The sequence below is a fragment of the Tupaia chinensis genome, unplaced genomic scaffold, assembly GCF_000334495.1.
Source record: "Tupaia chinensis unplaced genomic scaffold, TupChi_1.0 Scaffold147880_1, whole genome shotgun sequence".
In the NCBI taxonomy this organism is placed as follows: Eukaryota; Metazoa; Chordata; class Mammalia; order Scandentia; family Tupaiidae; genus Tupaia; species Tupaia belangeri.
The window spans coordinates 190450-207545 of record NW_006207730.1 but is presented as its reverse complement, the minus strand read 5'-3'; the positions used below and the strand labels follow the sequence as shown (position 1 = coordinate 207545).

Sequence of the window (17096 nt, the reverse complement as noted above, 5' to 3'; positions counted from 1 at the left end):
AAATAATTGTTACCTCTAATTAATTAGACAGAAATTATTAGCATAAGAAACATATTTTGCTTGTACTTTAGGCTTGTTGAACTTAATTTTTTCCCCAGCCTGTGAAATCTGATGCTTCTGGAAAGGCCATCTAGCTTGTAACTTTGTATGTAGGACTTTACATCAGCTTATGGATATGTATTTTACAAGCAAACAAAACCTTATTTAACAAATTTCCCAACTTAGAACAAAACAATATTATTGATAAAAGTTTAATATTTTAATCATTGGAGTAACCCCTCTTAAAAAAGGCATCAAATAAAGCATTTAACCATGAGCAAAAAGCCCCTGCACTCTGGGAATGAAAAGGGTCAACTCAGAGTCTGTTGGTACCAGACAGAGTTGATAGGTTGTTATCACTGCTACAAGATCACCACAGGCTGTATGTATGTTTTTGAGTATGCCTGTTATTTTATTTTTATTACTATGAGAGATTTTTACAATTTATGGCATGCATATACACATTAAAAACATTTATCTCATTGGGTCCTGAGATGTTTTCTTTGACAAGAGAAGTGGGTATGGTAAACTAAGGTCTTGGTGATGCCTTGGCCCTATCGGGTGGTGTGGATACTCACCCCTAGAAGGTAGACCCAGTTTAGAAGTTCCCAATAGTAATAAAACATCCTATCCACAGAAGAAATACAAACACTGGTAAAGGATTTTTTTCCAGATGTTGTCTATTTGGGTTATGAGGGGGGAAGGTCAGACTCTTCTGGGACTGAGTGCAAAACCATGGACTTCTGACCCTTCTCTGGCATGAGGCTATAGGGTCCACTACTAGGATGTGATTTCCTATCTTTTTTTTTTTTTTTTTGGAGAGATTTTCACTGTAGGGCGCGTGCGCTCGCCAGACAGACAGAAAGAGACATAGATACAGAAAGTGAGAAATCACCCCCCAGGGGGGATGGTCACGGCGCAATCCCTTCTCCTCCATTCTCCTCTCGGGATCTTGGGCACGCACGCACACGCGCCCGGCGTGAGTTTTAAGCCACCGGGTCCGGGACACGAACCGCGGTCGACTACGTGGGAGTCCAGCGACATAGCCATTATGCTAACTGCTAGTTCCCGTGATTTCCTATCTTTAAGGAACAATTTCATAACCAGGGTGAAGGGTTTTTCACAAGAGCCAGCCATTGATTGATATATGGGAACTGATCCGGGTGCCCCTCGGCTGCTGCTCTAGATGTCTGTGATGATCTTCTAAACTGCCTGCACTTACCCAGGGTCCAATAACCCAGCAGCTGGCCATCCTACTCCGAAGGTGGGCCTTTTCATTTCACAAAAGGTCTTTGGCTTACTCCTCCTTAACTTTGTTCCCATAGACCTCTCCTCCCTCAAAGGCTTCTCTAAAATGCTTAAGCATACATGTCAATGTTTGTTTTTTTTTAGAGTATGTCAGTTACTTTAATTGTCATATTTAAAACAATAGATTATATGTCACAGTCGTAGGTAAAGCTCAAAAACATGCAGTATTAGACTAATTCCAAAAACATTTAAAATACATTTCGTTTGCAATTTGCTATTGGAATGACATATCAAAGACAAAAACAAAAAAAATGCCAAAATAGAATTTTTATTACATCATGGTGAGATCCTTCTCAAGCTGCAGAACAGTTTCCTTTAAGGCAGAATCCTCTAACCAATTGGCTTCACTCCCCAAAATGAGGTTGCAATCTCTTCTTTCTAACAGCAAGCAGTTTTTCCTCTAAATCCCAAGATTCCTGTTGTGATTTCATTATTAATTTATCTAGCTTTAATACTTGATTTATGTTATCTATGAGCACGCTATTTTTGATGTCAATTTTCTCCAGGTTCTTTTTAAGTGCACTTGAAAGTCGCATCCTGTCTAATGCTAGATTTTTTTAATTTCAAGAGCAGTTTTTACCTCTTCAATTTCATTTTCCAGGTCTTCAATTTTAGCTTTGATATGCTTTTCATGTATGATTTTTTCTGGAGTATTTCCTTCACTTGTATCAATCATTGATTTATACTCTAAGAGTTGTTGTTTTGCCTGGCCCTCCTCTCGGGATCTTGGGCACGCACGCACACGCGCCCGGCGTGAGTTTTAAGCCACCGGGTCCGGGACACGAACCGCGGTCGACTACGTGGGAGTCCAGCGACATAGCCATTATGCTAACTGCTAGTTCCCGTGATTTCCTATCTTTAAGGAACAATTTCATAACCAGGGTGAAGGGTTTTTCACAAGAGCCAGCCATTGATTGATATATGGGAACTGATCCGGGTGCCCCTCGGCTGCTGCTCTAGATGTCTGTGATGATCTTCTAAACTGCCTGCACTTACCCAGGGTCCAATAACCCAGCAGCTGGCCATCCTACTCCGAAGGTGGGCCTTTTCATTTCACAAAAGGTCTTTGGCTTACTCCTCCTTAACTTTGTTCCCATAGACCTCTCCTCCCTCAAAGGCTTCTCTAAAATGCTTAAGCATACATGTCAATGTTTGTTTTTTTTTAGAGTATGTCAGTTACTTTAATTGTCATATTTAAAACAATAGATTATATGTCACAGTCGTAGGTAAAGCTCAAAAACATGCAGTATTAGACTAATTCCAAAAACATTTAAAATACATTTCGTTTGCAATTTGCTATTGGAATGACATATCAAAGACAAAAACAAAAAAAATGCCAAAATAGAATTTTTATTACATCATGGTGAGATCCTTCTCAAGCTGCAGAACAGTTTCCTTTAAGGCAGAATCCTCTAACCAATTGGCTTCACTCCCCAAAATGAGGTTGCAATCTCTTCTTTCTAACAGCAAGCAGTTTTTCCTCTAAATCCCAAGATTCCTGTTGTGATTTCATTATTAATTTATCTAGCTTTAATACTTGATTTATGTTATCTATGAGCACGCTATTTTTGATGTCAATTTTCTCCAGGTTCTTTTTAAGTGCACTTGAAAGTCGCATCCTGTCTAATGCTAGATTTTTTTAATTTCAAGAGCAGTTTTTACCTCTTCAATTTCATTTTCCAGGTCTTCAATTTTAGCTTTGATATGCTTTTCATGTATGATTTTTTCTGGAGTATTTCCTTCACTTGTATCAATCATTGATTTATACTCTAAGAGTTGTTGTTTTGCCTGGCCTCTTAGCCTGAGCAGTAGGGTCCTGCGGTCCTCACTGCGCGCCACCTGCATGCTGGTCCCGTCCCTGACAGTGTCTGCTGGCTCCGTGACTGCTGGCTCCTCTGGCAGCTTCTCCATCTCTGGGTGCCAGAAGATCTTCCGCTCAGAGTCAGGCAAGACCCTTCAAAACTGGTAGCTTTTCCCACCACTAAATTGATGCACTCTCAATGGGTTTTAATCAAACTAGTTTGACAACCCATGTTAACTCCAGAGCTTGGGAAGGCATTTACTGTTTCTGAGCATGTGTTTGCTCCCTGCTGTTTTTCTAGCCTGAAGATTCACTCAGCCCTGCTTTGATCCCTACTATTTTTCTAGCCTGGAGAATCACTCAGCAGTGCCTGGGCTGCTGCCACTGCCTAGAGCTGTGCAAGGAGTGGAGTGGCACAAGCAGAGCTGAGCAGAGCAAAGGAGACAGTGGATCAAGGCGCATGCACCCTTGTGAGCCCTGGAGTAAGCATGCAGCTGTGTGCCCCCTGTGTGCTCTACTCACCTCACTCATGCTCTTTAGGCAAGTCATATTGGGCTTCTTACAAGTTAAAAACAACACAGTGCAGTGAAAACCTCAATGCTTACCAAGTAAATCAAAGCCAAGAGGAATTTCTGAAACCAACTCTAGTCATTAGGGGCCAGTGATGTTTGTCCCAGGGAAAACAAAAGGGTTAGTACAATGGGAAGCACAATGACAAGGGGCTCAGAGTATACAGCCCCAGGGGCCATGGATGTAACTTCTAAGATCCCCTGGGGACTTGTCCAATCTCCTATCACAGTCTGGATGAAAGAGCCATGAGTGCACATGAGTGAGTACACTAAGGGAGAATTCTGTGGGGGAATGTGTGCAGTAAAAATGCCACCACAAAGATCTCCAATTGTCAAAGAATTCTGACTCCCCGGCAGCAAGGCCTACAGCTGGACTGATGAGGCTGCTGATACTGAAGTCAAAAAGAGTTCAGAGGACAGACTGAACTGTCTAGGTTTGGCCTTAATGTTTCTCAATGGGAGTTGCCTTGGAATTGGCTTCCTTGTACACTTTTAGCAAGGGTTAAAATAGCCTAAACTAGCTTCAGATCTTTAAAGCAGTGACACTGTTCTCCAGTGAAAGGACAGAGGTACTTAGCTCAAAGTGGAAGTCAATGTTTGGGACCAAACCAAAAGAGGGGCCGATTTTATAAACAGCCCAATTAAGATGCTGAGGAAATAACATAGACGATTGTTAGAACATCTTGGTGGAATCTGAGTGGAGACTTCGATTGTGTTCAGTTGGCCCTGGGCCAGCCTTGTACTCCCCAAACAACCAGTAATCAGAAGGAGTAAAGATAAATAGAGGACAGGAGAAGAGAAGAGACTCCAGAGGTTTTTCTCAGGCTTTTGAGGAGAGGGTGGCTTGGGCAATTGTTGGGAGGAACTCTTGCCTGAGTTGTCAGGGACAGAAGGGCATGCTTGACATAGGCTAATGAGTTCCCCACCTATAATCCTAAAAACCCTCCCACGTATGGTGTCACAACAAAATGAATAGGAGCTCCTTCTTCCACGAAGGGACCACTCAGGTCCGCCTGGCTGCACCACTCTCAGGGAACTTATGGAGCCTCTTAAGCGTTGGTAATTGGCTATAAACCCACCATCGGAATGAATGTGCAAGGTGGGTCAGTAACCCCCAGAGTCAATTTTACCTTCGGGCTGTATGAGACTTACATGGAACTGTAGGTTGGGACCCACTCAGACCCCTAAATGAAGCCTTGAGGCCACAAACACATTCACTCACCACTCACACATTCATTCCAAAGTTATACATTCCCTTCCACTAAGGGAATCCTGCCTGACGGTCTTGGATCAGAGGCATCTGGAGGAGGGGGATCAGTCCACCCTACTTATCCAGCGACTGTATGAGAGTGATTAGTTCTCCTTTTCTACCCTTCTGGGTGGGCCTGACTAGAGTTCATAGACCCACAGACTCCCCAGCAACTTACAGACTCCAGACTTCATGAAAATGTTCCAGATGAAATTAGTCCTTTTCCCTCAAGAGTCTGTGTCATTCTGAGGTGGTTCCTTGGGCAGCTGCCTCGATCAGGAGAAACCCAGAAACTGCAGGGTGGCGCACCTTTCTCTCTGGGTCGGGGCAGCCGCTCCAGGAAAAGTGACTCCTTGGCCACCACCAGTGGCTCAATGGGTTAGCCTTGTTTCACTTCCTGGCCAATGCACCAAAACTGTTGCAGAAAAAAAAACAGAAGGCTGAAGTAAAACAGCACTTAACAGAAACATGCCGGGGTCCAGCCTCAGTGGTGGAGGGTGGCTCGTACACAGGAAGGTGACACGGGTGATCAGAAACAGAAATTAGACTGAGACCTCATTGCTCCTTAGCATTTTCTCAGCCGGCCACAGCCAAAGCCAGCTCCAGGCTGCCGCGCCGTGGCTATTAAAACATGCATATTTATTAAGGGAGGTTTAGGAAGTAAGGAGGATGAGGGGTAGTAAAAAATGTACTCTAAGAAACAGGGTATACAAAGCATGGAAGCAATAATTATAAAACATGCTGTTTGTCTTGTCAGATCAGGTAAAATCAATCACAGTTCTCAGGATGAGGAAGTCCATTTGTCTGTTGTATCTTCTATATGGACTATCTATACATTACAACAATAGAGGGTGAGTCTATGATCTTATATGGGAAAGGAAGACGATCTTGTAGCTCAGGAGACAACACAGGATGTTTTATTAGCAGTTTTTCATAGTCAACAGCACATAGATGAGAAACTCTGTTGTTGAAAGCTACCTGTTGCTTTAGATAAGAACTCCCAGCTAAAATGGTTAATCTTTCTCTGGAACCCTCAGGTTTGTTCATCCTGTCAGTCACCAGTCAGACTTTTCCTTTCTTAAAAAAACCATGGGTTTTTGTTTTATTTGCTGAGTCTGTCAATTAGTGAGTTCTTTTGTTTTATCTCTAGGTGAATGTGCTGACTTTGCCTAGCATGAGCTAACTTTGGCCTACAGCTTTAACAAGGAGTATTTACATAAAACTAGCCTTAAACTAACTTAGTCTACATATGCTTCTAAAGTTAATTTGGTTTATACTAATTTGACCTAACAAATGTTAATTTTGACTTAAAATAGACAGGTGGGAGAGTCTCATACTTCCTGGCCCTCATCTTAGGGAACCACATTCCTACAAGACCACTAATTGGCTTCATAATAACAGTAAAACTCACAGCAGAGAAATTAACTACAGGCCAGTAAACGACACAAGGAAGGGCTCGTAAACTGGGCCTTGCCTCAATTTCTTCCCAGTCCAGGACTTGCCTTAGAATGGGAGGCAGCCTCCTTACCAGCTTGTGTTGTCTGCATGGCCCCGTCATTAAAAGGAAAATTTCATAACCTTTATTTCATTGGCAGGCATGGAGGAGCTAATGTTCTAATTTCTGGCCCCATCCACTGGGTTTACATTCTTTTTATAGGGACAGTTGACAAGGGGGGGGGGTGACTGGGGTGTGCTTAACTGAGTAAGCTTTGGACAAGAGCTGGTTGCTCTGCAGAAGCAAGGCATGGGGGCTACTTGGTTAAATAAGGATAAGGGTTTCTGGTAGCTCTGGGGAAAGGGCCTCCTGCTCCAGGCTAAAAAGTGCCTCCTATAGGGGACTGATAGCAGCGAGGCTGGTGGCCACCCAGAAAGTAGGTTTTACTTTTCTACCTCAATTAATTTATAAGAATTTTGGGGGACCAGCAGTTAGCGTAATGGCTATGTCGCTGGACTCCCACGTAGTCGACCACGGTTCGAGTCCTGGACCTGGTGGCTTAAACTCACTCCGGGCGTGCGTGCGTGCCCAAGATCCCGAGAGGAGAATGGAGAAGAAGGGATTGTGGTGTGACCATCCCCCCTGGGGGGTGATTTCTCGCTTTCTATCTTTCTGTCTGTCTGGCGAGCGCATATGCCCTATAGCGAAAACCTCTCCCAAAAAAAAAGAAGAAAAAAAAAGAATTTTTGTTGTCCTATCACTTTGTTTTTCATTAGAGTTGTATCTCACAATAAAGAACATTATTGACAATTTAATATATATATCCAAAATAACCAATAGAACAAATTTCAAATATGCACAACATAATGTAATGTTAGGTGCTGAAGGTGGTGAATATATTTATATCCTCAATTTGTTTATTATACATCATATACATACTTTTAAAAACTATACTGTGCCCTACAAATATGTGTAATGATTATATGTAAATCAGAAATTACAATGAAAAAATAAATAAGATGTGTATTTCCCCCTACAAAAAAAAAAAACAAAGTAGAAATCAGTAACAGAAAGATAACAGGAAGTACTCTGAACACTTGGATATTAATAACTCACTTCTAAATAATTCATAGGCCAAAGAGACTCAGGAAAAAAAAAACAGAAAAATACATTGAATTGAATAAAGATAAAATGTAACATAGCAAAACTTGTGAGATACATCTAAAATAGTATGGAGAGGGAAAATCATAGCCCTAAATGCATCATTAGATAAAGAGGAAAAGGACCCCTTCTAGTGAAGGGCCTTGCCATATAGCAGACTGCCTGCGGCTGGAAGGGTTTGCAGCTGAGACTTATGGCTTACCCTCTCCCTCACTCACCTTTGAACTCTCAGGTTTGTTGCTTGGGACTTTGACCTACTCTTATTCCCCTCCCTGCCACATCCAGACACTCATTCTAGTGAAGGGCCTTGCCATGCAGCAGGGCCCCTGTAGATGGAAGGCTTTGTGGCTGAGACATGTTGCCCATATCTTCCCTAACTCGTCTTTGAAATCTCAGGTGTGTTACTTAGGACTTTGAGACAACTTTGTGCCCCTCCCTGCCCCATCCAGACACCCATTCTAGTTAAGGGCCTTACCTTATTGTAGGCCACCTGAAGTTAAAAGGCTTTGCAGCTGAAACCTGTGGCTCAATTTCTCTCCAGTTCATCTTTGAACTCTCAGATGTGTTGCTTGGGACTTTGAGACAACCTTGGGCCCCTACCTGTCCCATTTGGACACCTGATCCTGCACAGGGAGACTGAACTGCAAAAAGATTGTGGCTTATTCCCTACCACATGCCTCTGAATTTTAAAACTTCAGCATTTTCTATCCCTTCTATGTTCCTGAATTAAAACTCAGCAGCTCAGTCTCAGGCACACCTGTTCTCTTGAAACTGAGAGGACTTTGAATCATCCAAGACCAGTGACAAGAGTGCAGGTTGCTGGTGAGTATCATGGAGGTAAAGCGGCAGAGAGATCGCCAATCACCCACTTCCACATGCCTCTGAACACTCAGAATTAACTCAAAGAAATTAGGAAAGAATGTGTAAATCACCAGATGATTTAGAAACCATTGCGGAGGCACAAGAAATATGAGTAAACTACAAGAATGCCTCTCCCCCAAGGGAAAACATCAATTGCTCATCATCCACAGACAACACAATGGAACTTGAGGAAATGTCAGATAAACAACTCAGAATATTTATAGAGACCAAACTGAATGAGATACAAGAGAAAAGAGACAATGAGCTCCAGAAAATGAAGAAGTCTTCCATGATTTGAAAGAAGAAATATACAGCATAAGAAAGAATCACAGAGAATTGTTAGAGATGAAGACTGTGATACAGGAAATTAAAACCTCCCTCAAAAGTATTAAAATCAGATTAGATCATATATAAGATCGAATTTCGAATGTAGAAGACAAAGCCTCTGACATAGAAAAAATTATCGAGAAGACTGAGAAAACAACCAAGAAAATTGAGGACAATATATGAGATATACTAGATACCATCAAGTGCCCAAACATCCACATAATTGGTATCCCACAAGGTGAAGAAAATACTAAGAGCTTTCATTATCTATTCCATGAAATTCTGGAATAAAACTTTCCAAGTCTACAGAAGCCCTGAAACAGTCAGACCCAAGAAATACAAAGAATCCCAAATAAAATCAATCCAAGAAGATCTTCTCCATGATATATCATAGCAAGATTGGCCAAAACCACAGACAAAGACAACATACTAAAATTGACAAGAGAGAAATGTCAAGTCACTTATAAAGGTTATCTCATCAGGTTAACATCAGAACTCTGGTTGGAAACAATGCAGGCAAGGAAAGAATAAGGAAATATAGTAAAACTGTTAAATGAAACTCAATTTCAACCAAGATTACTATACTCCATGAGATTATCCTTCATATGGGAAAAAAATGATTAAAATATTCTCAGATAAACAAAACCTAAAAGAATTTATCAACTCCAGACCAGTTCTTCAGGAAGTTCTGAAGGGAGTACTATACCAGGAAAACTAAAGTCAGACAGATAGCTGTAAGAGAATAAGTAACAATCAATAAAATGGCTCACTTAATGATAGGAATATATCCAGAAATATTGATAATAACATTGAATGCCAATAAATTAAATTCTCCAATCAAGAGACACAGACCGGCTGAATGGACTAAAATAAAACAAAAACAAAAACAAAAACAAAAACAAAAAACAGAAACCCTCTGTCTGTTGCCTCCTAGAAATGCATCTCATGGATAAAGATATACATAGACTAAAAGTGAACAACTGGAAAAAGATATTCCATGCAAATAGAAATCAAAAAATGGCTGGGGGGGGGGGAGGGGACCAGCAGTTAGTGTAATGGCTATGTCGCTGGACTCCCATGTAGTAGACTGCGGTTCGTGTCCGGGACCCGGTGGCTTAAAACTCATGCCAGGTGCGTGTGCGTGTGTGCCCAAGATCCCAAGAGAACAGAGGAGAAGGGACTGCGGCATGGCCATCCCCCTGGGGGGGGGGTGATTTCTCGCTTTCTGTCTCTCTGTCTCTCTCTGTCTGTCTGGCGAGCGCACATGCCCTATAGCAAAAACCTCTCAAAAAAATAAAAAATAAAAATAAAAAAGGGCTGGAGTTACGGTACTGATTTTAGGCAAAATAGACTTTAAGAAAAACTGTAAGAAGAGACAAAGAAGGACATTATATGGTAGTAAAAGGGCTAATTCATCAAGAAGACATAACGCTTATAAATATCTATGCACCCAACTCAGGAGCACCTAAATACTTGAAAGAAAGACTGCTAGAGATAAAAAGAGAGATACATTGCAATACCATAATTGTTGGGAATCTCAACAGCCCAGTATCTCCTTTAGACAGATCTTCTAGGCAAAAAATAAACAGAGAGATACGGGACCTAAATGATACTATAAATCAAATGAACCTGACAGACATCTATAGAACGTTCCACTCTAAGACCATAAAATATACATTTTTCTCATCCCCACATGGAACCTTTTCAAAAATTGACCATATGGTAGGGCACAAAACTATGCCTTTCCAGATTCAAAGGCATAGAACCTATATCCAGCATCTATTTTGACCATGATGGAATTAAACTTGATATTAATTTCAGGGAAAATCCTAAAAAATACACAAACACATGGAAATTAATAACCTACATCTAAATGCCTTCTCAACTACTGAAGAAGTTAAGTCTGAAATCAAAAGATTTATGGAAACAAATGACAATGAGTACACAAGTTTTTATAATCTATGGGACACAGCAGAAACCATCACAAGAAGGAAATTCATAGCAACTAGTATGCATAAAAAGATGGAAAGGTGGCAAATAGACAACCTAATGTTATGCCTTAGCAAATTCAAAAAACAATGACAAAAAAAATCTCAGGCAAAAGAAATAATAAGGATTTGAGCAGAAATAAATGAAATAGGAAATAAATGAACTATACAGAAAATAAATGAAAGTAAAAACTCGTTGTTTGAAAAGATAAATAAAATTGACACACTATTCGCTAAACTAATTAAGAAGAAGAGAGAAAGGAACCAGATAAATCAAATTCACAATGAAACGGGTAATATTACAACAGACACAATAGAAGTACAAAGCATCCTTAGAGGATACTATGAGCGACTATATGCCAACAAACAAGAAAACAGAGAAAATGGACAAATTCCTGGATACATACAATCTACCAAGTTTGAATCAGGAGGATATAGAAAGCCTGAAAAGACCCATAACAACTCATGAGATTGACTCCATAATAAATAAACGCCCGACAAAGAAAAGCCCAGGTCCTGATGACTTCACTTCTGAATTCTATAAAACTTTTAAAGAGGTAACCCCCATTCTATTCAAATTATTTCTAAAGATCCAAAAGGAAAGAAACCTCTCAAATTCATTTTATAAAGCCTCCATTATCCTCATTCCCAAAACAGATAAAGACATGACAAAAAAGAAAAACTATAGGCCAATATCTCTGACGAATATAGATGCAAAAACTCTCAACAAGATATTTGTGAATATCCAACAATATTCATATCCAACAATATTTTTAAAAGATTATTCCTCACGACCAGGTAGGCTTTATTCCACAATGCAAGGGTGGTTCAATATATGCAAGACCATAAACATAATACACCATATTAACAGAAAGAAAGATGAAAACCATATAATCACTTAAATTGATACAGAGAAAGCATTCGACAAAATAAAACATCCCTTCATGATTCAGAAATGTACCAAGATTGGGCAAGAAGAGTCATTTCTCAATATAATAAAAGTCATATATGAAAAACCTATAGCTAACATTATATGGAATGGGGAAAAGCTGAAAACTTTTTCATTAAAAACTGGTACAAGACAAGGCTGCTCAATTTCTCCACTCCTTTTCAATATAGTACTGGAATTCTTAGCCAATGCAGTCATTAAAAAGAATAATATAAAAGGCAGTCAAATGGGCAAAGAAGAGTTGAAAATATCTTTATTTGCAGATGACATGGTAGTATACTTATAAGACCCAAAGGTTTCCATGGAAAAAAGCTCCTCAAAGTAATATATGAATACAATAAAGTGGCAGGATACAAAATCAACATCCAAAAATCTATATCAGTTTTACAAATGAACAACAAGCTGACTAAGGTAGAACTGAAGAAAGGAATCCCATTTACCACAGCCACAAAATGTATAAGATACCTAGGGATAAAACTAACTAGGGAAGTCAAAAACCTTTACAAAGAACCCTATGAAAATCTTTGAAAAGATACTGGAAATGGCACAAAAAAGTAGGAGGACATCCCATCTTCCTGGATTTGAAAGGTTAATATAATCAAAATGGCAATTCTACCCAAATTAATCTATATATTTAACACAATTCCAATCAAAGGACCAGAGACATTCTTCACAGATATAGAAAAAGCATTCATAGAACTTGTCTGAAATCATAAAAGACCTTGTATTGCCAAACAATCTCAAGCAAGAAGAGTGGAGTGGATGGCATCTCACTCCCTAACCCCAAAATATACTATAAAGCTCTGGTAATCAAAACAGTATGGTATTAGCACAAAAACAGACAGGTGGGCCAAGGGAACAGAATAAAGATCCCAGAAATAAACCCTAAAACATACAGCAGCCAACTGATTTTTGACTGTAGGGAGTGGCCCAATCTGAAAAAAAACATGGTGATCTCAGACATATGCAGAAATGCACTTCATGAGCTTCATTTGCATAGCTATGAAGCCATTGAAATACAAATATGCTAACTCTGGATACTGAAAAGCAGTATCTGTCTAAGGAAGCCACATGTGTTATTCAGATTTTGCCCAAAAAGATCAGAAGAAACCAAATGGAGGGGGGGCATGTTGGTGCCCACCTAAGGTAAAAAGCTATAGAGGCTGGAGGATTGCAGCATTGAGTCCACCTCTCTCTCTCTCTCTCTCTGTGTGTGTGTGTGTGTGTGTGTGTGTGTGTGTGTGTGTTTCTCAATGCACACGATTTTGGGACCAGCAGTTGGCATAATGGCTATGTCACTGGACTCCCATGTAGTCGATCTCAGTTTGAGTCCCAGATCCGGTGGCTTAAACTCACAGCAGGTGTGTGTGCATGGGTACCCAAGACTCCGAGAGGAGAATGGAGGACAGGGGATTGTGGTGTGGCCATCCCTCCTAGGGGGTGATTTCTCATTTTCTGTCTCTCTCTTTCTGGCTAGCACATATGCCCTATAGCAAAAACCTTTCCAAAAAAAAAGAAAAAAAGAAAGAAAGAAAGAAAGAAAGAAAGAAAGAAAGAAAGAAAGAAAGAAAGAAAGAAAGAAAGAAAGAAGAAAGAAAGAAGAAAGAAAGAAAGAAAGAAAGAAAGAAAGAAAGAAAGAAAGAAAGAAAGAAAGAAAGAAAGAAAGAAGAGAAAGAGAGAAACCATATGGTGTCAGTAGTTTGTGCATCATCAGCCAATTAACGTCAGAAAAAAAAAAAAAAAACACCTGGCTTTACATTCTATTTCCTCTTCCCCCATTTTCTGCCTTATAAAATAATAAACTGGAGGCTAGTTCAAGGTCAAGCTTTCTCCATCAGAGAAATCAGTCCCACAGGATCAACGCTTTTCGACACTTGTGTGTCTTTTTGTGTTTGTTGTCATGTTTATTACTTTTTTTTTCTTTTTTTATTATCATCATAATCTTGTTTATATTACATTGGGTTACATATAACTTTACAGTGTATTCCACTGCTTTTTCAAAAGGGAATGCCATGCGTGTCAGTCAATACAGAGACAATCTCCCCACTTCAACATTCAATATCTTTTCAATGTTTTTCCCAATCATTATTATTATTCTAATTGTTTTTTTAAACAGTCAATCACTATTTCTCATTTTGCTTGTAAAAACACTTTATCCATCAGGATTTTCATGTTTATTTCTAATCCACAGCTCCTCAACTCAGAAAAATATCTTCAGTGGAGCAGGTCTCAGCATTTGACAAAGAATACCAGTCAAGGCAGTGGGAAAAGAAAATCCTCTTTAGCAAATGGTGCTGGGAAAACTGGGTATCATCCTCCAGAAAGATGAAACTAGATCCAACTGGATCCCATCTTTTACCATCAACAAAAATTAACCCAAAATGTATCAAAGATCTGAACCTAAGACCTCAAAATAAATAAAAAAAATTATTGGTGGAAAGCACTGAGGAAACTCTGGGACACAGTAGAGAAGGCAAAGACTTCTTAAGTAAAACTCCTAAAACGCAATAATCCCCCAGATAGACAAGTGAGATTACATCAGATTTAGAAATTTCTGCACAGCAAAGGACATGGTAATTAGTGTGAATCGATATCCCTCAGAATAGAAGAATATTTTTGTAAATTATGTCTCAGATAAGGTACTGATAACCAGAATGCACAGGGAACTCAAGCATCTTACCCCACCCAAAAAAAAAAGAAAAAAAAAGATTAACCCTATTAAAAGATCAGAAAAGGAGCTAAACAAAAATCTCTCTAAGGAAGACATAGGAACAGGCAAAAACATGTGAGGAAATGCTCAACATCCCTCATCATAAAGGAGATGCAGATTAAAACCACAATGAAATACCACCTAACCCAAGTGATAAGTGTTGGCAGGGTTGTGGTGAAAGAGGAACTCTCCTACACTGTCAGTGGGAATGTAAATTGGTTCAGCCACTGTGGAAAACAATATGGAGGTTCCTCAAAAACCTACATATAGAACTGCCATATGATCCAGCAATCCCACTCCTAGGTATCTACCCAAAGGACAGGAGAATGCTCAGTTGGAAAAACACTTGCACATCAATTTTATTATGGAATTATTCATGATTGCTAAGACATGGATCCAACCTGAGTCCATGAATAGATTGAGAAATTGTGGCACACATTCTTTATGGAATACTACTGAACTATAAAAAACAAGAACCTAGAATTTGATAGAAAGTGGTCAAATATGGAAGATTTACTACTGAGTGAAGCAAGCCAGTCTATGAAAGAAAGATATTATATGTCACCACTTAATAGATACTGACTGTCCACACACTATAGTAGAGATTCAAAGATTGGAGGACATAAAAGCAGTGAAAATAGTTATGGACAATGGAGAAAGTGTGAAAGGAGGGCAGGAGAAAGAGTATACGGAAGGAAATCAGGGAGAATATAAAATAGAGAGGCAAGACATTTGTGGAACACAGAAATGGTTTATTACCTGTTGATGATAATGTTTATAGTGTTCTCAACTGTACTGGTCTGAGATGTATTTCATGTTGGGTAAATTCTCTTTACAAGCCAAATGATATATAGCAATCAAATGTTTAAAACAAAAATGCTAAGAATAATAAAAATATTTAAAAAGAAAAAGAAAAGTTGGGTCAAGCAGGTTGCATGGTGGTTAAGGGCGCTGGACTCACACATGGCTGACCGCGGTTTGAGTCCTTGACCTGGCAACTTACTTTCTCACTTGCCCTCTCTCTTTCCCACTCACTCTGTCCTTCTCTGGTCAAATTTAAATAAATGAATGAATGAATAAGAGAAAAAGTCTGAAATCAGTTATCCAAGTTCCCATCTCAAGAACCTAGAAAAAGAAGAGCAAACTAAACACAAACCAATCAGAAAGAAGAAAATAATGAAGAACAGAAATTAATGAAATTGGAAATGGAAAAGCAATAGGAAAATCGGTAAAACAATCAGTTAGTTATTTGAAAAGTTCAATAACATTGACAAATCTCTAACAGGACTGACAAAGAACAAAGAATGAAAGAAAGACACTAATTACCAATATCAGAAAAAAATATCACTACATATCCTCCAAAAGTCAAACAACAATAATGAAGTACTATAAACCAGTCTATATACATATATTTGACTGCTTAAAAGAAATGGACCAATTCCTCAGAAAATACAAAATACTAAAATTCACTCAATATAAAATACATACTTTGATTATCCTTGTTTAGGAAAATGACTCTGTAATTTTTTAAAGAATTATTTTATTTTATTTTATTTTATTTATCCATTCTTTTAAAAAAAAATTTAATTTGACCAGAGAGGAACACACACAGCGAGGGAGAGAGAGAGAAAGTTAGAAAGTAAGCCACCGGGTCTGGGACACGAACCCTGATAAGCCATGTAGAGGTGCCCAATGCCTTAACCACCATGCCACCTGCTGGTCCCAGAAAAATGACTTTACAATTTTGAAACTACCAAAAATACAATCTTTCAGCCTATATGGTTTCACCAGAGAATCCTACTAAACATTTAAAGAATTAATACTGATTTTACATGATCTCTTCCCAAAAAATAGGAGAGGAAGGAATACTTCCAAATTCATCTTATGAAGCTGGTATTACTCTGATACTAAAAAAGAAAACTACAGACCAATAGCGCTCATTAAAGTAGATTTACAAATCATAAATAGCCAAGGCCAGTCTCGTAGCCTAATGAGTATGGGAGTTGGATTCCGCATGGCAGGCCATGGCTTGGATCCTGACTTCAGCAGCTTAAAAAACATGCCCAGCATGTGTTCAAATCCCAAAAGAATGGAAATAGAGAAGGGATTGCACTGTGACCACATCCCATTGAGGGGTACGTGCTCACTCACTCTCTCTCTCTTTCTCTGACAGTTAAAAAAAAATCCTAAATTGGGACCAGCAGTTAGTGTAATGGCTATGTCGCTGGACTCCTATTGTAGTCGACCGTGGTTCGCATCCCGGACCCAGTGGCTTAAACTCATGCTGGGCGCATGTGCGTGCGTGCCCAAGATCCCAAGAGGAGAATGGAGGAGAAGGGATTGCAGCGTGGCCATCCCCCCGGGGATGATTTCTCAATTTCTGTCTCTCTGGTCTTTCTAGTGCGCGCACGTGCCCTATAGGGAAAACCTCTCCAAAAAAAAAAAAATCCTAAATAGACAAATAATCCAAAATATTAGCAAACAGAATTTAGCAACATATTGAAAAAATTATAAACCATCACCAGGTACTGCACTTTTCTGGGCCCAGCATCACTGCTGTGAAGCCCCTAGACAGGCCCTCCCCCTTCCAGACCCTAGATGCTAGAAAAGGACAGAATACTTACAGATATCTCCATCTCTGCATGCGTTGCTCTTTTCTGGGCCCAGGATCTCTGCTGTGAAGACCCCAGCCAGGGCCA

At 39.5% G+C, this 17096-nt stretch overlaps 2 pseudogenes; both read right to left on the bottom strand.

Annotated features, from left to right (window-relative positions):
- Positions 1 to 1618: 1618 nt before the first annotated feature.
- LOC114006428 (centromere protein H pseudogene) lies at positions 1619 to 2065 on the bottom strand (annotated as a pseudogene).
- A 635-nt stretch (positions 2066 to 2700) lies between these two features.
- LOC114006427 (centromere protein H pseudogene) lies at positions 2701 to 3258 on the bottom strand (annotated as a pseudogene).
- Positions 3259 to 17096: the final 13838 nt, after the last annotated feature.